Source organism: Neovison vison, chromosome 7 (assembly GCF_020171115.1).
Source record: "Neovison vison isolate M4711 chromosome 7, ASM_NN_V1, whole genome shotgun sequence".
Taxonomy (NCBI): Eukaryota; Metazoa; Chordata; class Mammalia; order Carnivora; family Mustelidae; genus Neogale; species Neogale vison.
The window spans coordinates 83,618,391-83,645,111 of NC_058097.1; positions in this window are offsets into that span (position 1 = coordinate 83,618,391).

Sequence of the window (26,721 nt, forward strand, 5' to 3'; positions counted from 1 at the left end):
GGCAGTCACTCAGGCTTCTCTATGGATGTTGTGTCCATGATGGACGTTTAATGTAGGGGTGGCCTCATGGTCAGATGAAGAGTATTCCCACTCTGGTGATGTGCCCAGCTCCCTAGAGTTTGGGGTCATTCTGTGGGAAGGGAGGAGTCCTGTTTTCTTTCTCTGGTGTCCCCCCAATAGAGGGATTTTAGAGCGGAGCAGTGGTACTGACAACTGAAATATCTGCCCTCTGGTAAGGCCTGGGTGCCTATGTGCATGGCAAGCCCCATATGTGGGCTATTGGTCCAACCACTGAAAGACGTTTTTTGAATATGGGACTCACGCTGAGGGCCCCAATGCATGTGTGTGCCCAGGCCGGCCCTCAAGCACTGGTGTGGCCTCTCGGACCACGCAGGTTTTCCTATACTGAACGTTGGACAACATGCCAACCACAAGGTTTCTTGCCATGGAGAAGGAGGAATTCTGATTTTTGCATCATGTTCACACCTGGGCAGTGATTAGAGATAAAGACTAGGTTCTGAAGCCTGAAAACAGAGGTTGGGAAGAGATGATGAACTAAGGCCATGGCGGGTCTGATGTGTTCAGTTTGGGGCCAGCTGTCTGGGTGTCCTTTGGGATGTCTGGCCTCAGGCTGTGCTAGACAGGGCATTAGTTCACAGGGTAGGCTGTATAATTGCTTTACAGTCGAGTGGCGTGTATTCGTTAATCATTTGAGGTTTCTTTTTAGCAGCGTAGGGCAAAGTTTTTCTTCTGGAGGGCAGGCACAGTGCTGCATTGTGGCTCCGGAATTCCCAGACTGGAGGGCTTGTGGGCCAGGAGAGTGAGGATGGAAGTCTGAGAACACAGGTAGGCTTAGGTTTCGGGGCAAGGGAATGGCAGGCACACTCTGCAGAGCTTAAACGAGATCTCATGCATCTGAAGCCAGGGAGAGGTTCAGATGTTCGCTCAGGTTGGAGTTTCTGTCCATGTTGTCCCCCTCATGAAGGTGGTGGTGCATTACGAGGCCATGGAGGTTTTCCCATGATGGGAGTTGTGAGATGCTCCAAACAGCAAGTATTCCTTCTGTGGGACAATTAAGACCTGTTGGATGGCTCCAGGACGTCGCATAAGGAAGTTCTGCAGAACAGGGTTCTAAGGATGTATGCCTGGTCAGCCGGCCTCACATTTCAATTGTCTCCTAGTGGCAAGACACGTTTGATCTGCTGGCTCTGGGGTAGCAACCGAGGGGGCTGATTTGAAATGGACTCGCCTGAGGATAGGTCATAATGTGGGTTTGAGTCCATGGAGACCTTGGAATGGGGCAGTGGCACCAGGGCCCTGAAGGCTTCTCCTAACCAGATTTGACAGAGCTCCAACGAGCAAGTTTTCCATGGGGAGACGAGATTTGTTCTTATTTGTGCCTCAGGAAACCACAGTATGCTGGTATTGGAAACCAGGCCTTTGAGGAGTGATGCCTGGAAACCAAAGCAACGGATCCGATTAGGGTCTAGGTGTCTGTCTGGTTCAATCTTCTTCTCTGGGAACATCTGTCCTCGGGTTTGAGTGGAGGTAGCTCCTCAGCTGGTGTCTGATCACCCCTGTTTGTCCTGGAAGGCCTACACTATTGGGATGTCCTCAGTGACTTTGGAGGTTGCTCCTAATTTGCAAGGTTGTGCCCAATGGAATGGGAAGAATTCCCTTGGAGAGGGAAGGCACAGCCCTGAGGTGTGGCCCCAGTGACCCAAGCATGGAGGGTGTGTGTGCCAGGCCTGTCGGGACAGTCTGAAAACAAAAACTCCGCTTAGGTTTGGGAACTTAGGTATGGCAGGCCCGATCTATAGACCGTGATGAGAACTCTTCGGGATATGAACAAAGGGCGAGTGTGAGGCTCTCGCTCAGGCTTTTATCTCTGGATTTTGTGTCACTGATGGCCGTGGAATGTCGGGGTGGCCTCATGGGCCATGGAGGATTCTCGCTCCCTGGGGATTAGGCATGATGCCAAGAGTTTTGGGTCATTGTGTGGGAAGCGAGGAGGCCTTTCTGTTTTTTACCTTAGGTATGCCACCAGAAGAGGGATTACAGAGCAGATCCCTTGGGAGGGTCGACTGGACAACCCAAACTCCTGTTAACATTGGGGACCTAGGGGCATGGCAAGCCCCATATGCAGGCTCTTGGTCCAGACACTGAGATGCCTTCCTTGAGGATAGGGCTCATGATGAGGTGCACAATGAGTATTTGTGCCCAACGAGCCCCTCAAGCCTGGGCGGGGCCTAATGTCCCATGCTGGTTTCTCCTACACTGAAAGTTGCACAACATGCCAACCACACGGTTTCCGGCCATGGGGAAGGAGGAGTTCTGATTTCTGCAGCATCTTCACCCCTGGACAGTGATTGGAGTTAAGGTCTAGGTTCTGAAGGCTGAAAACCGAGGTTGGGAAGAGATGAAGACCAAAGACCATGGTGTGTCCGATGTGTTCAGTGTTTGGCCAGCTGTTGAGTGTGGGTCTGGAGTTGTGGGCTCAGGCTGTGGCAGACAGGAAATTAGTGCCCAGGCTAGACTGTATCATTGGGGTGAAGTCGAGTTTCGTGCAGGTTGATATTCATTTGTGGTTACAGGGTAGCCCCAGAGGGCAACGTTTTTCTTCTGGAGGGCAGGCTCAGTGCTGCATTGTGGCTCCATAATTCCCAAACTGGAGGGCTTGTGGTCCAGGAGTGTGAAGACGAAATTCTGAGAACACAAGCGAGACTTAGGTTTCAGGGCAAGGGCACAGCATGCACTATCTGCAGCGATGATTCTAGATCTTGTGCACGTGAAAACAGAGCTAGGATCAGACATTGGCTCAGGTTGAAGTTCCTGTCCATGACGGCCCCTTCACAAAGGGGAGGGTCTCACAAGGCCATGGAGGTTTTCCCACGATGTGAGTTGTGAGATGTTCCAAACTGCAATGATTCCTTCTGTGGGACAGTCAACACCTGTTGGATGGCTCCAAGAAGTCCCATAAAGAAGTTCTGCAGAGAAGTGTTCTAAGGATGGATGCCTGGGCCGCCTGCCTCCCATTCCAGTTGTCTCCTAGTGACAAGGCAAGATCGATCTGCTGGCTCTGGGGGAGCAACCGAGGGGGGTGAGTTGAAATGGACTATCCTGAGGATGGGTCATAATGTGCGTTTGTGTCCATGGAGACCTTGGAATGGGTCAGTAGATCCGGGTCCCAGAAGGATGTTCATAACTGGAGGTTTTGATGGAGCTCCAAGGAGTACTTTTCCTATGGTCAGATGAGAATTGTTTGGATGAGTGCCTAAGGAATCTCCCATATGCTGCTATTGGAAACCAGGCCTCTGAGGAGAGATGCATGGAAACAAAAGCAATGGATATTATTAGGGCCTAGGTGCCTGTCTGGTTCAATCTTCTTTTCTGGGGATATCTGTCTATGGATTTGAGGGGAGGTAGTTGCTCAGCTTGTGTCAGATAGCCCCTGTTTGTCCTGGGCAGCCTATAATATTGGCATGGCCTCAGGACTTTGGAGTGTTCTACTCATCTGTAGGATTGTGACCAATGGAATGGGCAGAATTCTCCTGGTGAGGGCAGGCACAGTCCTGATGTGTGGATCTAGGGTCCCCAGCCTGGAGGGTGTGTGGCCAGGCCTGTGGGAGCAGAAGTCTGAAAACACAAACTGCACTTAGGATTTGGAACATAAATAAAGCACACCCAATCTACAGACCGTGAGGAGAACTCATTGGGATATGAAAAAACGTGAGTTTGAGGGGCTTGCTCAGGTTTTGACCTTGGATTTGTGTCAAAAATGTGGGTGGAATGTTGGCGTGGCCTCATGGGCCATGGACATTTTTCCTTCTCTTAGGATTTGGCCCGATCCCAAGAGTTTGGGTACATTCTGTGGGATGGGAGGAGTCCTTTCTGTTTTGTTTTTGTTTTTGTTTTTACCTCCTTTGTCCCACCAGAAGAGGGATTCCAGAGCAGATCCCTTGGTAGGGGCAACTGGACACCCCCACTTCTGGTTAAGTTTGGGGTCCTAGGGGCATGGCAAGTCCCATATGCGGGCTCTTGGTCCAGACACTGAGAAGCCTTCCTTGAGGACAGGGCTCACGCTGAGTGTCACAATGCCTATTTGTGCCCAAGAAGGCCCTCAAGCATGGGTGAGGCCTCATGGGCCATGCTGGTTTCTCCAACAGTGAATGTTGGAGAACATGCCAAGCACAAGTTTTCTGGCCATGTCGAAGGAGGAGTTCTGATTTCTGCATCACGTTCACCCCTGGAGAGTGATTGGAGTTTAGGTCTAGGTTCTGAAGCCTGAAAACCAAGGCTGGGAAGAGATGAAGACCTAAGGACCTGGCATGTCCGATGAGCTCAGTGTGCGGCCAGCTGTTGAGTGTAGGTACGGAGGTGCGGGCTCAGGCTGTGTCAGATAGGGCATTAGACAGGGTAGACTGTATAATTGGGGTGCAGTCAAGTGGCCTTCAGGTTGATCCTTATTTTGGGTTTCTGGGTAGCTCCATAGGGCAACATTTTTCTTCTGGAGGGCAGGGAGAGTGAGGCATTGTGTCTCAAGAATTCCCAAACTGGAGGGCTTGTGGGCCAGGAGTGTGAGGACGGAAGTCTGAGAACACAAGCTAAGCTTAGGTTTAAGGGCGAGGGCACGGCAGGCACACTCTGCAGAGCTGAATCGAGATCTCATGTACCTGAAACCAGGACGAATAACAGACGTTTGCTCAGGTTGGAGTTTCTGTCCATGACGGCCCCTTTATAAAGTGGAGCATCTCATGAGGCCATGGACGTTTTCCCACGATGGGAGTTGTGAGATGCTCCAAACCGCAAAGATTCCTTCTATGGGACACTCAAGACCTGTTGGGTGGCTCCAGGATGTCCCATATGGAATGACTCCAGAGCAGGGTTCTAAGGATGGATGCCTGGGCAGTCTTCCTCCCATTCCAGTTGTCTCCTAGCAACAAGGCAGGTTTGATCTGCTGGCTCTGGGGGAGTCAAGGGGGTTGAGTTGAAATGAACTCTCCTGAGGTTGGGTCATAATGTGGGTTTGTGTCCATGGAAACATTGGAATGGTGCGCTTGATCAGGGTCGCTTAAATATTCTCCTAATCGGAGGTTTTGACAGAGCTCCAAAGAGTACGTTTCCTATGTGGAGATGAGATTTTTCTGATGAGTAATCCCCCATATGCTTGTATTGGAAACAAGACCTCTGAGGACAGATGCCTGGAAACAAAAGCAATGGATCCGGTTAGGGCCTAGGTGCCTGTCTGGTTCAATCTTTTTTTATGGGGGTATCTCTCTCTGGGTCTGAGTGGAGGTAGTTGCTTAGCTTGTGATAGATCAACCCCCTTTGTCCCAGGTGGCCAACACTATATTTGATGGCCTCAGGATGTTTGGGGGTTTCTCCTGATCTCTAGGGTTATGGCCAATGGAATGGGCAGAATTCCACTGGAAAGGGCAGGCACAGTCCTGAGGTGTGGCTCCAGGGGCCCAAGCTTAGAGGTTGTGTGGGCCAGGTGTGTGGGGACAGGATTCTGAAAACACAAACTCAGCTTAGGTTTGGGGACGTATGTATGAAAGGCCCGATCTACAGACCATGAGGAAAATTTTTCAGGTTATGAATGAAGGGCGAGTGTGAGGCGCTTTCTCAGGATTTTGTCTCTGGATTTTGTTTCAAGGTTGGCCGTGGAATGTCGGGGTGGCCTCAAGGGCCATAGACAAGTCTTTCTTTCTGGGGATTTGGCCTGATCCCAAGTGGTTGGGGTCGTTCTGTAGATGGGAGGAGTCCTTTCTTTCTTTCTTTCTTTTTTTTTTTTTTTTTTAACCTCAGGTGTCCCACCAAAGAAGGATTCCAGAGAAGAGCTCTGAGTAGGGATGACTAGACATCTCAAAATCTGGTTGAGAATGGGGGAACAGGGACAGGGCAAGCCCCATATGCGAGCTCTTGTTCCAGTCACTGAGAGGCTTTACTTGAGGATCGGGTGTGTTTATACAAATTGTGGCCCTAAGGGATAGGCGGGACCTCATGGACCATGCTGCTTTCTCCTACAGTGTACGTTGGACAACATGTCAACTACAAGGCTTCTGGCCATGGGGAAGGAGGAGCTCTGATTTCTGTATCACGTTCACTCCTGGGCAGTCAGTGGAGATAACGTCTAGATTCTGAAGCCTGAAAACCTAGGTTGGTTAGAGATGATGACCTAAAGCCATTGTGCCTGTGATGGGCTCAGAGTACGGCCAGCTGTCTGGGAGTCGGATGGGAGGTCTGGGCTCAGGCTGTGTCAGACAGGGCTTTAGTGCACAGGCTAGACTGTATAATTGGGTATGGTCCAGTGGCATCCAGGTTGTTCTTCATATGGCATTTCCGGTTAACCCTATAGAGCAGCGTTTTTTCTTCTGGAGGGCAGGCAGAGTACTGCATTGTGTCTCCAGAATTGCCAAACTGGAGGGCTTGTGGTCAGGATTGTGAGGACGGAAGTCTGAGAACAAAAGCTAGGCTTAGGTTTCGGGGCGAGGTCACGACAGGCACACTGTGCAGAGCTGAATTGAGATCTCGTTCTTCTGAATTCAGGGCGAGGATCAGACTTTGGCTGAGGGTAGAGTTTCTGTCCATGATGGCCCATTCATGAAGGTGGGGGGGCATCATGAGGCAATGGAAGTTTTCCCACGGTGGGATTGTGTGATGCTCCAAACAGCAAGGATTCATTCTGCGGGATAGTCGAGACCTGTTGGATGGATCCAGTACGTCCCATAATGAAGTTCTCCAGAGCAGGGCTCTAAAGATGGATGCCTGGGCATCCCCCCTCTCATTCAAGTTGTCCCCTAGTGACCAGGCAGGTTTGATCTGCTGGCTCTGGGGGAGCAACTGAGGGGGCAGAGTTGAAATGGACGTTCCTGAGGATCAGTCATAATGTGAGTTTGTGTCTATAGAGACCTTAGAATGGGGCCGTTGCTGCTGGTGCCCTGAAGGATTCTCTTAACTGGAGGTTTTCACACAGCTCCAAAGAGAAAGATTCCCATGTGGAGATGAGTTATGTTCTGATTGGTGCCTCAGGAACCCCCATAAGCTGGTATTGGCAACCAGGCATCCAGGAGCAATGCCTGGAATCCAAAGCAATAGATCTGATTTGCACCTAGGGACCTGTCTGCTTCAATCGTCTCTGGACACATCTGCCTTTGTTTCTCAGTGGAAAGCATTGGTCAGCTTGTGTCACATAGTCCCTCTTTGTCCTGGGTGGCCTACACTACTGGGATGGTCTCAGGGACTTTGGAGGTTTCTCCTAATCTGTAGGGTTGTTTCCATTGGAATAGGCAGAATTCATATGGAGAGGGCAGTCACAGTCCTGAGGTGTGGCCCTAGCTGTCTGGGTGTTGGTCAGGAGGTCCGGGCTCAGGCTATGTCAGACAGGGCATTAGTGTCCAGGCTAGACTGTATATTTGGGGTACATTCGGGAGACATGCAGGTTGATCCTCATTTGGCATTTCTGGATAGCCCCGTAAGGCAAAGTTTTTTTTTTTTTCCGGAGGGCAGGCAGAGTGCTACATTGTGGGTCCAGAATTCCCAAACTGGAGGGCTTGTAGGCCAGGAGTATGAGGACGGAAGTCTTAGAACAGAAGCTAGGCTTAGGTTTCGAGGCGAGGACATGGTAAGCACACTCTGCAAAGCTGAGTTGAGATCTCATGTATCTGAAGTCAGGGCAAGGATCAGACGTTGGCCCAGGCTGGAGTTTCTGTCCATGATGGCTCATTCATGAAGGTGCGGGGGGGCATCACGAGGCCATGGAGGTTTTCCCACGGTGGGAGTGTGTGATGCTTTAAACTGCAAGGATTCATTCTGCTGGACAGTCGAGACCTGTTGGATGGATCCAGGACGTCCCAGAAGGAAGTTCTCCAGAGCAGGGTTCTAAGCATGGATGCCTGGGCAGCCCACCTCGCATTTCAAATGTCTCCTAGCAACAAGGTAGGTTTGATCTTCTGGCTCTGGGGGAGCAACTGAGGGGATTGAGTTGAAATGGACTCACCTAAAAAAAAAAAAAAAAAGAAATGGACTCACCTGAGGATGGATCATAATGTGGAATTATGTCCATCAAGACCTTGTGATGGGGCGGTGGCTCCGGGGACCTGAAAGTTTCTCCTAACTGGAGCTTTTCACAAAGCTCCAAAGAGCAAGTTGCCCATGTGGAGACAAGATTTGTTCGGATTGGTATCTCTGGAAACCCCCTTATGCTAGTATTGGAAACCAGGCCTCTGAGGAGAGATGCCTGGAAACAAATGCAATGGATCCAATTAGGGTCTAGGTGCCTGTCTGTTTCAATCTTCTTCTCTGGGGATATCTGTGTATGGGTCTGAGATGTGGTAGTTGCTCAGCTTGGGACAGATCACCCCTGTTTGTCCTGCGAGGCCTACACTAGTGGTATGGCCTCGGGTAATTTGGAGTATTCTCCTAATATCTAGGGTTGTCTCCAATGGATCGGGCAGGATTCCTTTGGAGAAGCAGGCACAGTCCTGAGATGTGGCTCCAGGGGCCCCAACCTGGAGTGTGTGTGGGCCATGACTGTCATACAAAAGTCTGAAACACAAACTCACCTCATGATTGTGGACGTAGGTATGGCAGGCCTGATCTACAGACCGTTTGGAGAATTATTCGGACTATGAACAAAGGGCCAATGTGAGGCGCTTGCTCAGGCTTATGTCTCTAGATTTTGTGTCAATGGTGGCCATGGAATATCGGGGTGGCCTCATGGGCCATGTAAGGGTCTTTCTTTCTGTGGAATTGGCCCGATCCCAAGTGGTTGGGGTCATTCTGTGTATGGGAGGAGTCCTTTCTGTATATATTTACCTCTGCTGTCCCACCAAAGAGGGATTCCAGGGCAGAGCCCTGAGTAGGGGTGACTAGATATCTCGACCTCTGGTTATGATTGGGAGACGTGGGGCATGGCAAGCCCCATATGCAAGTCTTGCCTGGATAGGGGTCACGCTGAGTGTCATAATGTGTGTTTGTGCCTATCACGGCCTTCAATTTTGGGCGGGGCATCATGGGTCACACTGGTTTCTCCTACAGTGAAAGTTGGACAACATGCCTACCACAATGTTCTGGCCAGGAGGAAGGAGGAGTTTCTGATTTCTACATCATGTGGGAAGTGAGTGGAAATACAGTCTAGGTTTCTGAAGCCTGAAGACCGAGGTTGGGAAGAGATGACGACCTAAGGCCATGGAGGGTCTGATGTATGTAAGGGTGGGGCAGACTGAGTGGAGTCATCCAATCAGTAAGCCGTATGTATATCCACTGGGAAAATTGGAATTCAATTGGCCACCTGTGTAGGGGCGGGGCTTAACCACCCCCATAAAGGTTACTCTGCCAGGCTCTCAAAGGGGGGGCTGCTGCAGGAGAGCAGCGGCTGCTGCAGGAGGGATGGAGTCTGCGGAGAGCGGTGAAGTCCGCGAGAGCGGTGAAGTCGGCAGAGAGCGGTGAAGTCGGCAGAGAGCGGTGAAGCGGTGCGGAGAGCGGTGGAAGTCGGCGGAGAGCAGGGGAGTCAATGGTGAATAGAAGAGCTGTAACAGCTCTTGTAAGAGCTACAACCGTGTTTGCAGTCTCCAGCCTCCCGCGGGCCCCAAGCCGCCGCCTGCAGCTTCCAGCTTCCGGCGGTCTAGCCTCCGGCGGCGGCCCCGAGTGCCGCCGCCTGCAGCCTCCGGTGGCGGCCCGGAGCCGCCGCCTGCAGCCTGCAGCCTCCGGCGGCGGCCCCGAGCCGCCACCTGCAGCCCGCAGCCTCCAGCGGCGGCCCCGAGCGCGCCGCCTGCAGCCTCCGGCGGCGGCCCCGAGCGCCGCCGCCTGCAGCCCCCAGCCTCCGGCGGCGGCCCCGAGCGCCGCCGCCTGCAGCCTCCAGCCTCCAGCGGCGGCCCCGAGCGCCGCCGCCTGCAGCCTCCAGCCTCTGGCGGCGGCCCCCAGCGCCGCCGCCTGCAGCCCCCAGCCTCCGGCGGCGGCCCCGTGCGCCGCCGCCTGCAGCCTGCAGCCTCCGGCGGCCCCGAGCCGCCGCCTGCAGCCTCCAGCCTCCGGCGGCGGCCCAGCAGTCCAGTTGTCAGCGGTCCCTCGACGCCTGCGGTCCTGAGACATCTGCGGTCCAGTTGTCAGCGGGCCCTCAACGCCTGCGTTCCTGAGACATCTGCGGTCCAGTTGCCAGCGGTCCCTCGACACCTGCGGTCCAGTTGTCAGCGGTCCCTCGACGCCTGCGGTCCTGAGACATCTGCGGCCCAGTTGTCAGCGGTCCCTCGACGCCTGCGGTCCAGTTGTCAGCGGTCCCTCGACGCCTGAGGTCCTGAGACATCTGCAGTCCAGTTGTCAGTGGTCCCTCGACGCCTGCGGTCCTGATGCCTACAGACCCTAGATGCCAGCAGTCGGTCCTGACACCTGCAGCCCCTAGATGCCAGCGGTCTGGAGGCGTAAGCAGCCCTGAGATGCCAACGGCCCCTAGACACCAGCAGCCTCGCTGCAAAATGCCTCGCCACCCCCGAACCACAAGTGGCCTTGTCCGCAGTGGTGGCTTCCTCTGGGTGGAAGCCTGGTCAGAGTAGCATCGTGGGGAGCAGAGTCTGTGTCTTCTGGGTTGTCCTCCTTGTCATTGTTGCTTCTTCGTCATTGGGAGTGGCCTCATCCAGGAAATGGTCTTGTCCATAACAGCCTCTTCTTGGGAGCGGCCTTGTCCGGGGAGCAACTTCATTGAGCAGTGGCCTTGTCTTGGGAGTGGCCTCTTCTTGGGAACGGCTCCAATCATGGAGCGGCCTCATCTGCGGAGCAGCAGCGTCATCTAGAGCGGCCTCGTCCAGAGTGGCCTTCTTGGAAGTGACCTTGTTGGGTTCATCGTCACCGCCTTTTCGTAAGAGGTAGCTCTGACTGGTTGTTTGATTCCTGATGCTTGGCGCGAAATAAAGTTTTGCTTGACCTTCGCTTTGTATCAGTCTCGTTCCTTTGATCACGGACCCTAACAATGTGCTCAGTGTACAGCTAGTTTCCTGCATGTCAATCGGGAGGGCTGGGCTCAGGCTGTGTCAGACAGGGCTTTTGGACTCAGGCTAGACTGCGTAATTGGCGTACAGTCGAGTGGCTTGCAAGTTGTTCCTCATTTGGCATTTCTGGGTAGCCCCATAGGACAAAGTTTTTCTTCTGGAGGGCAGGCAGAGTGCTATATTGTGGTTCTGAATTCCCAAACTGGAGGGTTTGAGGGCAATGAGTGTGTGGACAGAAGTCTGAGAACACAAGCTAGCCTTGGGTTTCTGGGCGAGGGCACGGCAGGTACACTCTGCAGAGTTGAAACGAGATCTCGTGCATCAGAAGTCAGGGCGTGGATCAGACGTTGGCTCAGGTTGGAGTTTCTGTCCAGGATGGCCCTTTCATGAAGGGAAGGGGGCATCATGAGGACATGGAGGTTTTCCCACGATGGGAGTTGTGAGATGCTCCAATCCACAAGGTTTCCTTCTGCTGTAGAGTTGAGACCTATTGGATGGCTCTAGGACGTCCCATACAAAATGACGCCAGAGCAGGGGTCTAAGGAAGGAGCCCTAGAGAGCCCGCCTCACATTCAAATTGTATCCTAGCAACAAAGCGGGTTCCATCTGCTGGCTCTGGGAGTGCAACCGAGGGGGCTGATTTGAAATACAGTCTCCTGCATCTGGGTAATAATGTGGGTTTGTGTCCATGGAGAACTTTGAATGGGATGGTTGCTCCAGTGACTGGAATATTTGTTCGAACTGGAGGTTTTGACACAGCTCCGAAGGACAAGTTTCCCATGTGGAGATGAGATTTCCTCTGATTTGTACCTCAGGAAAACCCCTTATGCTGGTATTGGAAACCAGGCCTCTGTGGATAGATGCCTGGAGACAAAAGCAATGGATCCAGTTAGGGCCTAGGTGCCTATCCGGTTCAATCTTCTCTGGGCATATATGTCTATGGGTCTGAGGGGAGGTAGTGGCTCAGCTTGTGTCAGATCGCCCCTGTTTGTCCTGGAGGTCCTACAGTATTGGGGTAGGCTCAGGGACTTTGGAGGTTTCTCCTAATCTTTAGGGTTGTGTCCAAAGGAATGAGCAGAATTCCCTTTGAGAAGACAGGCACAGTACTGAGGTGTGGCTCCAGAGACTCCAGCCTGGAGGGTGTATGGGCCAGGACTGTTGGTATAGAAGACTGAAAAAAAAAACTCACCTTATGTTTGTGGACATAGGTATGGCAGGCGCAATCTACAGACTGCGAGGAGAATTTCTGGGGCTATGAACAAAGGGCCAGTGTGAGGCTCTTGCTCAGGCTTATGTCTCTGGATTTTGTGTCAACAGTGGCCATGGAAGAGTCTTTCTCTCTGGGGATTTGGCCCGATTCCAAGTGGTTGGGGTCATTCTGTGGATGGGAGGAGTCCTTTCTGTGTTTATTTACCTCAGGTGTCCCACCACAGAGGGATTCCAGAGCAGAACCCTGAGTAGGGGTGACTAGATATCTTGACCTCTGGTTAAGATTAGGAGACTTGGGGCATGGCAAGCCCCATATGCGGGCTCTTGGTCCAGCCACTGAGAGGCTTTACTTGAGGACAGGGCTCTCGCAGAGGGTCCCAATGTGTGTTTGTGCCCATCGCGGCCCTCAAGCATGGGCGGGTCCTGATGTGCCAGCTGGTTTCTCCTACACTGAATGTTGGACAACATTCCAACCACAAGGTTCTGGCGAGGGGGAAGGAGGAGTTCTGATTTCTGTATCATGTTCACCCGTGGGAAGTGACTGGAGATAATGTCTAGGTTTCTGAAGCCTGAAAACCGAGGTTGGGAAGAGATGATGACCTAAGGCCATGGCAGTTCAGAAGATCTCAGTGTACGGCCAGCTGTCTGGATTTCGGTCGGGAAGTCAGGCCTCAGGCTGTGTCACATAGGGCATTAGTGACCAGGCTAGACTGTATAATTGGGGTACAGTCAAGTGGCATGCAGGTTAATTATATTTTGGGGTTTCTGGGTAGTCCCATAGGGCAATGTTTCTCTTCTGGAGGTCAGGCAGAGTGCTGCATTGTGTCTCCAGAATCCCCAAACTGGAGGGCTTGTGGCCCAAATGTGTGAGGATGGACGTCTGAGAATACAAGCTAGGCTTAGGTTTTGGGGCAAGGGCATAGCAGACACTATCTGTAGAGCTGAATCGAGATCTCGTACATCTGAAGTCAGGGCAAGGATCAGATGTTGGCTCAGTTTGGAGTTTCTGTCCACGATGTCTCCTACATGAAGGTGGGGGCTCACTAGGCATTGGAGGTTTGCCCACAGTGCGAGTGTGTGATGCTGCAAACCACAAGGAATCCTTCTGCCAGAGAGGTGAGACCTGTTGGATGGATCAAGGACACCTCATAAGGAATTTTTCCAGAGCAGGGTTCTAATGATGGGTGCATGGGCAGTGAACTCGCCTAGGTGCTTGTCCGGTTCAATCTTCTTCTCTGGGCATATCTGTCTACGGGTCTGAGTGGAGGTAGTGGCGCAGCTTGTGTCAGATCACTCTTGTTTTTCCTGGATGTCCTACACTATAGGGATGTCCTCAGGAACTTTGGAAATTTCTCCTAATCTGTAGGGTTGTGTCCAAAGGAATTAGCAGAATTCCCTTTGGAGAGGGCAGGCACAGTCCTGAGGTGTGGCTCCAGGGGCCCCAGCCTTGAGGGTGTGTGGGCCAGGACAATGGAGACAGAAGTCTGAAAACCCAAACTCGGCTTAGGTTTGGGTACATGGGTACAACAGGCCCCATCTATAGACTGTGAGGAGAATTTTGGGGGCTATGAACAAAGGGCGAGTGTGAGGTGCTTTTTCAGGCCTTTATCTCCAGATTTTGTGGCAATGGTGGCCATGGAATGTCGGCCTGGCCTCATCGGCCATGGACGAGTTTTTCTGTCTGTGGATTTGGCCTGATTCCAAGTGTTTGGGGTCATTCTTTGGATGGTAGGAGTCCTTTCTCTCTATTTTTTTTTTTTTTACCTCATGTGCCCCACCAAAGAGGGATTCCAGAAAAGAGCTCTGAATAGGGTTGACTAGACTTCTTGAGCTCTGACTAAGATTGGGGGACTAGGGGCATGGCAAGCCCCATATGCGGGCTTTTGGTCCAGTCCCTGAGAGGCTTTACTTGAGGACAGGGCTCACGCTGATGATCCCAATGTGTGTTTGTATCCATCGCTCAGTGTGCCGCCAGCTGTCCGGTTGTCAGTCATGAGGTCTGGGCTCAGGCTGTGTCAGACAGGGCATTACTGCCCAGGCTGGACTGTTTAATTGGGGTACAGTCTAGAGGCGTGCAGGTTGATCCTCATTTGGGGTTTCTGGGTAGCCTCATAGGGCAATGCTTTTCTTCTGGAGGGCAGGCAGAGTGCTGCATTGTGTCTCCGGAATTCCCAAACTGGAGGACTAGTGAGCCAGGAGTGTAAGGATGGAAGTCTAAGAACACAGGCTAGGCTTATGTTATGGGGCGAGGGCACGGCAGGCACACTCTGCCAAGCTGAGTCGAGATCTGGTGCATCTAAAGTCAGGGCGAGGATCAGACATTGCCTCAGGTTGGAGTTTCTGTCTATGATGTCCTCTGCATGAAGGTTGGGGCATCACGAGGCCATGGAGGTTTTCCCAAGGTTCGAGTCTGTGATGCTGCAAACCATAAGGATTCCTACTGCGGGACAGTCCAGACCTCTTGGATGGATTCAGGACGTCTCATAAAAAATTTCTCCAGAGCAGGGTTCTAATGATGGATGCCTGGGCAGCCCAAATCTTATTCCAATTTTCTCCCTGCAACAAGGCAGGATTGATCTGCTGGCTCTGTGTTAGCAATGGAGGGGGTGAGTTGAAATGGACTCTTCTGAGAATGGGTCATTATGTGGTTTTGTGTCCATGGATACCTTGGAAGGGGGCGGTGGCTCTGGGGACCTGAAGGTTTCTCCTAACTGGAAGTTTGACACAGCTCCAAGGAGCAAGTTGCCCATGTGGAGACGAGATTTGTTCTGATTGGTACCTCTGGAAAAACCCATATGCTGGTATTGGAAACCAGGCTTCTGAGGAGAGATGCGTGGAAACAAAAGCAATGGATCCGATTAGGGCCTAGGCGCCTGTCCAGGTAAATCTTCTTCTCTGGGGACATCTGTCTATGGGTCTGAGTGGAGGTCATTGCTCAGCTTGTGACAGGCCGCCCCTGTTTGTTCTGGGCAGACTATACTATTGGGATGACGGCGGGGACTTCAGAGGACTCTCCTTTTGTAGAGTTGTAGCCAGTGAAATAGGCAGAATTCTCTTGGAAAGGGCGGGCACAGTCCTGAGGTTTGGCTCCAGGGGCCTCAGCCTGAAGGGTGTGTGGGTCAGGACTGTGGGGACCGAAGCCTGAAAGCACAAACTTGGTCTAGGTTTGGGGACTTATGTATGACAGAACCCATCTACAGACCGTGAGAAAAATTTTTCGGTCTATGAACAAAGGGCGAGTGTGAGGCACTTGCTCAGGCTTTTGTCTCTGGATTTTGTGTCAACGGTGGCTGTTGAATGTTGGGCTGGCCTCTTCGGTCATGGACGAGTATTACTCTCTGGGGATATGGCCTGATTCTAAGTGTTTGGGGTCATTCTTTGGATGGTAGGAGTCCTTTCTCTACATTTTTTTTTTTTTTTGCCTCATGTTTCGTACCAAAGAGGCATTCCATAGAAGAGCTGTGAAAAAGGGGTGACTAGAATTCTCGAGCTCTGGTTAAGATTGGGGGACTAGGGGCATGACAAGCCCCATATGCTGGCTTTTGGTCTAGCCCCTGAGATTCTTTACATGAGGACAGGGCTAATGTGAGGGTCCCAATATGTGTTTGTATCCATCGCGGCCCTCAAGCATGGCTGGGGCCTCATGGGCCATGCTGATTTCTCCTACACTCAACATTGGAAAACATTCCAACCACAGGGTTTCTTGCCATGGCAAAGGAGAAGTTCTGATTTCTGCATGACGTCAACCGCTTGGCAGTGAGTGGAGATAAGGTCTAGGTTCTGAAGCCTGAAGACCGAGGTTGGGAAGAGATGACGACTTAAGGCCATGGCGTGACCAATGTGCTAAATGTGCGGCCAACTCTGTGGGTGTCGGTCACGAGGTCCGGGCTCAGGCTGTGTCAGAAAGTGCATTAATACCCAGGCTGGACTATATAATTTTTGTATAGTTGAGTGGTGTGCAGGTTGATCCTCATTTGGGGTTTCTGGGTAGCCCCGTAGGGCAACGTTTTTCTTCTGGAGGCCAGGCAGATGGCTGCATTGTGTCTCCAGAATTCCCAAACTGGAGGGCTTTTGAGCCAGGAGTATGAGGACAGAAGTCTGAGAACACAAGCTAGGCTTAGGTTTCTGGCCGAGGGCACAGCAGGCACATTCTGCAGAGCTGAATCAAGATCTCATGCATCTGAAGTCAGGGCGAGGATCAGACATTGCCTCAGGTCGGGGTTTCTGTCCATGATATCCCCTACATTAAGGTGGGGGCATCACGAGGCCATGGAGGTTTTCCAACGGTGCGAGTGTGTGATGTTGCAAACCACAAGGATTCCTTCTGTGGGACAGTCTAGACCTATCAGATGGATCAAGATCGTCCCATAAGGAACTTCTCCAGAGCGGGGTTCTAATAATGGATGCTTGGGCAGCCCAACTCACACTCAAATAGTGTCCTAGCAACAAAACAGGTTCAATCTGCTGGCTCTGGGGGAGCATCCGAGGGGGCAGAGTTGAAATGGACTCTCCTAAGGATGGGTCATAATGTGGCTTTGTCTCCATGGATACCTTGGAATGGGGCAGTGGCTCCGGCTCCCTGAAGGATTCTCCTAAGTGATGGTTTTGAGACAGTTCCAAAGAGCAGGTTTCCCATGTGGAGACGAGATCTGTTCTGATTGTTGCCTCAGGAAACCCCATAAGCTGGTATTGGAAACCAGACATCTGAGGAGAGATGCCTGGAATCCAAAGCAATGTATCCGATTAGAGCCTAGGGGCCTGTCCACTTCAATCTTTTTCTCTGAGAACATCAGTCTATGGTTTTGTGTGGTGGTCGTTGCTCAGCATTTGTCAGATCGCCACTGTTTGTCCCAGGAGGGCTACACTATTGGCATGGTCTCCGGGACGTTGCAGGTTTCTCCTAATCTGTAGGGTTGTGGCCAATGGAATGGGCAGAATTCCCTTGCAGAGGGCAGGACAGTCCTTTGGTGTGGTCCCAGCTGACTGGGTGTCGGTCAAGAGGTCCCTTCTCAGGCTGTGTCGGACAGGACATTAGTTAGCAGGGTAGACAGTATAGTTGGGGTAAAATCGAGTGGCATGTAGGTTGACCTATTTGGCGTTTCTTGGTAACCCCAGGGGAAACTTTTGTTTTGTTTTGTTTTGTTTTGTTTTTCCATAGGTCAGGCATAGTGCTGCATTGTGGCTCTGGAATTCCCAAACTGGAGGGCTTGTGGGCCAGAAGAGTGAGGACGGATGTCTGAGAACACAAGCTAAGCTTAGGTTTCAGGTTGAGGGCACGGCAGGCACACTATGCAGAGCTAAATCGAGATCTCGTGCATCTGAAGTCAGGGTGAGGATCAGACGTTGGCTCAGGTTGGCATTTCTGTCCATGATCCCCCTTCATGAAGGGGGGCGGGCATCATAAGGCCATGGAGGTTTTCCCACGATGGGAGTTGTGAGATGCTCCAATCCACAAGGATTCATTCTCCAGGACATTCAATACCTGTTGGATGGCTCCAGGATGTACCATCAGGAAAGACGCCAGAACAGGATTCTAAGGGTGGAGGCCTGGAGAGTCCACCACGCATTCCAATTGTCTCCTAGCGACAAGACAGGTTCGATGTGCTGGCTCTGGGTGAGCAACTGAAGGGGCTGTGTTCAAATGGACTCTCCTGAGGATGGGTCATAATGTGGGTCTGTGTCCAGGGAGACCTTGGAATGGGGCAGTATCTCCAGGGACCTGAAGGTTTCTCCCTACTAAAGGTTTTGATACATATTCAAAGAAATGTTGCCTGTGTGGACACGAGATTTGTTCTGATTGGTACCGCAGGAAACCCCCATATGATGGTATTGGAAACCAGGCCTCTGAGGAGAGATGCCTGGAAACAAAAACAATAAATCCGATTAGGGCGTATGTGCCTGTACGGTTCTGTCTCCTTCGCTGGGGCTATCTGGGGATTTGGCCAGATCCCAAGTGTTTGGGGTCATTCTGTGGATTGGGAAGAGTCCTTTCTGCCATTTTTAGTTAGTTAGTTTGTTTGTTTTGTTTTGTTTTTTAACCTCAGGTGTCCCACCAAAGAGGGATAACAGAGCAGAGACCTGAGTAGACGTGACTAGACATCTCGAGCTCTCTTTAAGATTGGGGGACTAGGGGCATGGCAAGTCCCATATGCGGGCTCTTGGTCCAGCCATGAGATGCTTTACTTGAGGACAGGGATCACGCTGAAGGCCCCAATGTGTGTTTGTGCCCATCACGGCCCTCAAGCATGGCCAGGGCCTCATGGGCCACGCTGTTTTCTCCTACATTGAACGTTGGACAACATGCCAACCACAAGGTTTCTTACCATGGGGAAGGAGAATTTCTGATTTCTGCATGACATACACCACTTGGCAGTGAGTGGAGATAAGGTCTAGTTTCTGAAGCCTGAAGACTGAAGTTGGGAAGAGATGACGACCTAAGGCCATGGCATGTCCAATGCTTTCAGTATGCAGCTAGCTGTCTGGGTGTCGGTCACAAGGTCTGGGCTCAGGCTGAGTCAGACAGGGCATTAATGCTCATGCTGGACTATGTAATTGGGGTACTGTTGAGTGGCATGCAGGTTGATCCTCATTTGGGGTTTCTGGATCGCCCCATAGGGCAACATTTATCTTCTGTAAGGCAGGCAGAGTGCTGCATTGTGTCTCCAGAATTCCCAAACTGGAGGGCTTGTGAGCCAGGATCAGAAAGAGAGAAGTTTGACAACACAAGCTAGGCTTGGGTTTTGAGGCAAGGGCATGGCAGGCACACTCTGCAGAGCTGAATCGAGATCTTGTGCGTCTGAATTCAGGCAAGGATCAGACATTGCCTCAGGTTGGAGTTTCTGTCCATGATGATCCCTACATGAAGGTGGGGAGATCACAAGGCCATGGAGTTTTTCCTACGGTGGGATTGTGTGATGCTGAAAACCACAAGGATTCCTTCTGCAGGACAGTCAAGACCTATCAGATGGATCAATGACGTCTCATAAAAATTTTTCAAGAGCACGGTTCTAACGATGGATGCCTTGGCAGCCCAACTCATATTCTAATCTTCTCTTAACGACAATGCAGGTTTGCTCTGCTGGCTCTGGGGGAGCAACGTTGGGGGTGGGTTGAAATGGAGTCTCCCGAGGATGGGTCATAATGTGGGTTTGTGTCCATGGAGACCTTGGAATGGGGCAGTGGTGCCGGCCCCCTGAATGATTCTCCTAACTGGAGGTATTGACACAGATCCAAAGAGCAAGTTTCCCATGTGGAGACAAGATTTGTTCTGATTGTTGCCTCAGGAAACCCCATAAGCTGGTATTGGAAACTAGGCCTCTGAGGAGAGATACCTGGATACCAAAGCAATGGGACCAATTAGGGCCTGTCTGCTTCAATCTTATTCTCTGGGAACATCTGTCTATGGTTCTGAGTGGAGGTCGTTTCTCAGCTTGCGTCTAATCGCCACTGTTTATCCCAGGAGGCCTACACTACTGGGATGGTCTCGGGGTCTTTGGAGGTTTCTCGTAATCTGTAGGGTTGTGGCCAATGGAATGGGCAGAATTCCCTTGGAGAGAACAGGAACAGTCCTGAGGTGTGGTGCCAGCTGTCCCGGTGTCAGTCGGGATGTCTGGGCTCAGGCTGTGTCAGACAGTGCATGAGTGTGCAGGGTACACTGTACAATTGGGGTACAGTCAATTGGGGTGCAGGTTGATCCTCATTTGGGGTTTCTAGGTAGTCCCATAGGGTAAAGTTTTTCTTCTGGAAGTCAGGCAGATTGCTACATTGTGGCTCCAGAATTCCCAAACTGGAGGGCTTGTGGCCCAGAAGTTTGAGGAAGGAAGTGTGAGAACACAAGCTTGGCGTAAGTTTCAGAGCGAGGGCACAGCAGGCATACTCTACTGAGGTGAATCAAGATCTCATGGATATGAAGTCAGGGTGAGGATCAGACTTTCCCTTAGGGTGGAGTTCCTTTCCATTTCCCCCCTTCATGAAGGGGTGGGCGCATCATGAGGCCAGGGCGGTTTTCCCAAGATGGGAGTAGTGAGATGCTCCAATCCCCAAGGATTCCTTCTGTGAGACAGTCGAGACTTGTCAGATGGCTCCAGGATGTCCATTAGGGAACGATGCCAGAGCAGGGTTCTAAGGATGGAATCCTGAGCAGCCCACCTCACATTCCAATTAACTACTTGCGATAAGGCAGATTCGATTGCTGGCTCTGGGGAAGCAACCAAGGGACCTGAGTTGAAATGTGCTCTCTTGAAGATGGGTCATAATGTGGGTTTGTGTCCATGGAGACCTTGGAATGGAGCAGTGGCTCCGTGTACCTGAAGGTTTCTCCTAACTGGAGGTTTTGACACAGCTCCAAAAAGCAAGTTTCCCATGTGGAGACACGATTTGTACTGATTGATTCCACCGGGAACGCACATATGCTGGTATTGGAAACTAGTCCTATGAGGAGAGATGCCTGGAATCAAAAACAATGGATCTGATTAGGGCCTAGGTGCCTGTCCCGTTGAATCTTCTTCCCTGGGGATATCTATCTACGGGTCTGAGTGTGGGTAGTTGCGCAGCTTGTGACAGATCACCCTGTTTGTCCTGGGTGGCTGACACTATTGGGATGGCCTCGGGGAATTTGGAGGTTTCTCTTAATCTGTCATGTTGTGTCCAAAGGAATGAGCAGAATTCCCTTGGAGAGGACAGGCACAGTCCTGAGGTGTGGCTCAGGTATTGGAAACTAGGCCTCTGAGGAGAGATACCTAGATACCAAAGCAATGGAACCAATTAGGGCCTGTCTGCTTCAGGCCAGGACTGTGGGGACAGAAGTCTGAAAACACAAGCTCGACTTAAGTTTGGGGACGTAGGTATGGCTAGCTCAATCTACAGACTGTGAGGAGAATTTTTTGGAGTATGATCAATGAGCAAGTGTGAGGCTTCTTATCAGGCATTTGTCTCCGGATTTTGCATCAACGGTGGCCATGGAATGTCAGGCTTGCCTCATCGGCCATGGACGAGGTTTTCTTTCTGGGGATTTGGCCCGATTCCAAGTCTTTAGGGTCATTCTTTGGATGGTAGGAGTCCTTTCTTCATTTTTTTTTAACCTCATGTGTCCCACCAAAGAGGGATTGCAGAGAAGAGCTCTGAGTAGGAGTGAACAGACTTCTCGAGCTCTGGTTAATATTGGGGGACTATGGGCATGGCAAGCCCTATATGAGAGCTCTTGGTCCAGACACTGAGAGGCTTTACTTGAGGACAGGGCTCATGCAGAGGGTCCCAATGTGTGTTTGTGCCCATTGTGGCTCTCAAGCTTGGCCAGGGCCTCATGGGCCACGGTGTTTTCTCCTACACTGAACATTGGACAACATGCCAACCACAAGGTTTCTGGTCAAGGGGAAGGAGAAGTTCTGATTTGTGTATCACGTACACTGCTTGGCACTGGGTGGAGATAAGGTCTAGGTTCTAAAGCCTGAAAACTGAGGTTTGGAAGAAATGATGACCTAAGGCCATGGTGTGTCCTATGTACTCAGTGTGCGGCCAGCTGCCTGGGTGTCAGTCACAAGGTCCAGGCTCAGTCTGTGTCAGAATGGGCATTACTGCCCAGGCTAGACTGTATAATTGGGGTACAGTTGAGTGGCATGCAGGTTGATTCTCATTTGGGGTTTCTGGTTAGCCCCATAGGGCAATGTTTTTCTTCTGGAGGGCAGGCAGATTGCTGCATCGTGTTTCCAGAATTCCCAAACTGGAGGGATTTTGAGCCAGGAGTGTGAGGGCGGAAGTCTGAAAACACAAGCTAAGCTTAGGTTTTGGGGCGAGGGCATGGCAGGCACATTCTGCAGAGCTGAATTGAGATCTCATGCATCTGAAGTCAGGGAGAGGATCAGACATTGCCTCAGGTTGGAGTTTCTGTCCATGATATCCCCTACATGAAGGTGGGGGCATCACGAGGCCATGTAGGTTTTCCCACGGTCTGAGTGTGTGATGCTGCAAACCACAAGGATTTCTTCTGTGGGACAGTCGAGACCTGTCGGATGGATCAAGGACACCCCATAAGGAACTTCTCCAGAGCGGGGTTCTAATGATGGATTCCTGGACAGCCCAACTAGCATTCCAATTTTCTCTTAGTGACAAGGCCAGTTTGATCTGATGGCTCTGGGGAGCAACCGAGGGGGCTGAGTTGAAATGGACTCTCCTGAGGAGTGGTTATAATCTGGTTTTGTGTCCATGGAGACCTTGGAATGGGCCGGTGGCTCCAGGGACCTGAAGGTTTCTCCTAACTAGAGGTTTTGAGACAGTTCCAAAGAGCGAGTTTCCCATGTGGAGATGAGATTTGTTCTGATCGGTACCTCCAGAAACCCCCACATGCTGTTACTGGAAACCAGGCCTCTGAGGAGATATGCCTGGAAACCAAAGCAATGGATCCAATTAGGGCCGAGGTGCCTGTCTGGTTCAATCTTCTTCTCTGGGGATATATGTCTATGGGTCTGAGTGGAGGTCGTTGCTCAGCTTGTGACAGATCTCCCCTGTTTGTCCTGGGCAGCCTACACTACTGGGATGTCCTCGGGGACTTTTTAGGTTTCTCCTAATCTGTAGGGTTGTGGCCAATGGAATGGGCAGAATTGCCCTGGAGAGGGCAGTCACAGTCCTGAGGTGTGGCTCCAGTGGCCCAAGCATGGAGGGTGTGTGGGCCAGGACTGTGGGGACAGAAGTCTGAAAAGACAAACTCGGCTTAGGTGGGGACGTATGTATGACAGACCCCATCTGTAGACAATGAGGAGAATTTTTCGGTCTATGAACAAAGGGAGAGTGTGAGGCACTTGCTCAGGCTTTTGTCTCTGGATTTTGTGTCAATGGTGGCTGTGGAAAATTGAGGCAGCCTCATGGGCCATGTACAAGTCTTTCGTTTTTTTTTTTTTTCCAATTTATTTATTTTCAGAAAAACAGTATTCATTATTTTTTCACCACACCCAGTGCTCCATGCAAGCTGTGCCCTCTATAATACCCACCACCTGGTACCCCAACCTCCCACCCCCCCGCCACTTCAAACCCCTCAGACTGTTTTTCAGAGTCCATAGTCTCTCATGGTTCATCTCCCCTTCCAATTTACCCAAAAGCACATACCCTCCCCAATGTCCATAACCTTCCCCCCTTCTCCAAACCCCCCTCCCCCCAGCAACCCACAGTTTGTTTCGTGAGATTAAGAGTCACTTATGGTTTGTCTCCCTCCCTATCCCATCTTGTTTCATGGATTCTTCTCCTACCCACTTGTCCTGATCCCAAGTGTTTGGAACATTCTAGGTATGGGAAGAGTCTTTCTGTATTTTTTTACCTCAGTTGTCCCACCAAAGAGGGATTCCAGAGCAGTCCCTGAGTAGGGGTGACTAGACATCTCTACCTCTGGTTAAGATTGGGGGTCTATAGGCTTGGCAAGCCCCATATACGAGCTCTTGGTCCAGTCACTGAGAGACTTTACTTGAGGATAAGGCTCACGCTGAGAGTCACAACGTGTGTTTGACCCCATCGTGATAATCAAGCATGACCGGGGCCTCATGGGCCACGCTGATTTCTCCTACACTGAACGTTGGACAACATGTCTGGCCATGGGGAAGGGACAGTTCTGATTTCTGCATCACGTTCACCCCTGTGCAGTCAGTGGAGATAAGGTCTAGGTTCTGAAGCCTGAAAACCTCGGTTTGGAAGAGATGAAGACCTAAGGCCATGGCGTATCCAATGTGCTCAGTGTGCGTCCAGCTGTCTGGGTGTCGGTCGCGAGGTCCGGGCTCAGCCTGTGTCAGACTGGGCATTAGTACCCAGGCTAGGCTGTGTAATTGGGGTACAGTCGAGTGGTGTGCAGGTTGATCCTCATTTGGTGTTTCTGGGTAGCCCCATAGGGCAAGGTTTCTCTTCTGGAGGGCAGGCTCAGTGCTGCATTGTGGCTCCGGAATCCCCAAACTGGAGGGTTTGTGGGCCAAAAGTGTGAGGAAGGAATTCTGAGAACACAAGCTAGGCTTAGGTTTCTGGGCGAGGGCACGGCAGGCACACTCTGCATAGCTAAATCGCGATCTTGTGCATCCGAAGTCAGGGCGAGGATCAGGCTTTGGCTCTGTTCAGGATGGTCCGTTCATGAAGGTGGGGGGCATCATGGGGCCATGGAGGTTTTCCCATGATGGGAGTTGTGAGATGCTCCAATCGGCAAGTATTCCTTCTGTGGGACAGTCGAGACCCATCAGATGGCTCCAGGACGTCCCATACGGAACGACGCCAGAGCAGGGTTTTAAGGATGGATGATTGGGGATCCCACCTCGCATTCCTTGTCTCCTTGTGACAAGGCAGGTTCGATCTGCTGGCTCTGGGGGAGCAACCGAGGAGGCTGTGTTGAAATGGATTCTTTTGAGGATGGGTCATAATGTGGGTTTGTGTCCATGGAGACCTTGGAATGAGGCAGTGGCACCAGGGACCTGAAAGTTTCTCTTAACTGGAGGTTTTGACACAGCTCCTAAGAGCAAGTTTCCTGTGTGGTGACGATATTTGTTCTGATGGGTACCTCTGGAAGAACCTATATGCTGGCATTGGAAGCAAGGACTCTAAGGAGAGATGCCTGGAAACAAAAGCAATGGATCCCCTTAGGGCCTAGGTGCCTGTCCAGTTCAACCTTCTTCTCTGAGGAAATCTGTCTACAAGTCTGAATGGATGTAGTTGCTCAGCTTCTGAGTCATAGTCCCTGTTTGTCGTGGGCGGCCTACACTATTGGGACGGTTTCAGGGACATTTTAGGTTTCTCCTAATCTGTAGGGTTGTGGCTAATGGAATAGGCAGAATTCCCCTGGAGAGGGCAGGCACAGTCCTGAGGTGTGGCTCCAGGGGCGCCAGCCTGGGCCAAGATGGTGGGGACAGAAGTTTGAAAACACAACCTCGGCTTAAGATTGGGGACTATGTATGACAGGCCTGATCTACAGCCTGAGAGGAAAATTTTTCGGGCTATGAACAAAGGGCGAGTGTGAGGCGCTTGCTCAGCCTTTTGTCTCTGGATTTTGTGTCGACGGTTGCTGTGGAATGTCGGGCGGGCCTCATGGGCCATGGAAGAGTCTTTCTCTCTGAGGATTTGGCCTGATCCCAAGTGTTTCATGTCAGTCTGTGAATGGGAGGAGCCCTTTCTTCTTTTTTTTTTTTTTTTTTTTTACCTCAGTTGTCCCACCAAAGAGGGATTCCAGAGCAGAACCCTGAGTAGGGGTGACTAGATATCTTGATCTCTGGTTAAGATTAGGAGACTTGGGGCATGGAAGCCCCATACTGGTCCAGCCACTGAGAGGCTTTACATGAGGACAGGGCTCACGCAGAGGGTCCCAATGTGTGTTTGCGCCCATCGCGGCCCTCAAGCATGGGCGGGTCCTGATGGCCAGCTGGTTTCTCCTACACTGAAGTTGGACAACATTCCAACCACAAGGTTCTGGCGAGGGGGAAGGAGGAGTTCTGATTTCTGTATCACATTCACCCATGGGAAGTGACTGGAGATAATGTCTAGGTTTCTGAAGCCTGAAAACCGAGGTTGGGAAGAGATGATGACCTAAGGCCATGGCAGTTCAGATGTTCTCAGTGTACAGCCAGCTGTCTGGGTTTCGGTCGGGAAGTCAGGCCTCAGGCTGTGTCACATAGGGCATTAGTGCCCAGGCTAGACTGTATAATTGGGGTACAGTCGAGTGGCGTGCAAGTTGATCCTCTTTTGGGGTTTCTGGGTAGTCCCATAGGCGACGTTTCTCTTCTGGAGGGCAGGTAGAGTGCTGCATTGTTGCTCTGGAATGCCAAACTGGAGGGCTTATGGGCCAGGAGTATGAGGACGGAAGTCTGAGAACAAAAGCTAGGCTTAGATTTGAGACAAGGGCACAGCAGGCACACTCTGAATAGCTGATTCGATATCTCGTGCATCTGAAGTCAGGGCAGGATCAGATATTGACTCAGATTGGAGTTTCTGACCATGATGGCCCCTTAATGAAAGTGGGGGGGCATCATGAGGCAATGAAGGTTTCCCACAGTGGGATTGTCTGATGCTCCAAACCGCAAGGATTCCTTCTGTGGGAAAGTCGAAACTTGTTGGATGGACCCAGGACGTACCATAAAGAACTTATCAAGAGCAGGTTTCTATCAATGGATGCCTCAGCATGCCAACTCGCATTCCAATTCTCTCCTATCAACAAGGCAGGTTCGGTCTGCTGCCTCTGGAGGAGCAACAGAGGGGCTGAGTTGAAATGGACTCTCCTGAGGATAGGTCATAATGTGGGTTTGTGTCCATGGAGACCTTGGAATGGGGCAGTGGTGGAGCGCCCTGAAGGATTCTCCTAACTGGAGGTATTGACACAGATCCAAAGAGCAAGTTTCCCATGTGGAGAGGAGATTTGTTCTGATGTTGCCTCAGGAAACCCCATATGCTGGTATTGGAAAACAGGCCTCTGGGGAGAGATTACTGGAAACCAAAGCAATGGATCTGATTGGGGCCCAGGGCTCTGCGGGTCAATGTTTTTCTCTGAAGATATCTGCCTACGGTTCTGAGTGGAGGTATTTGT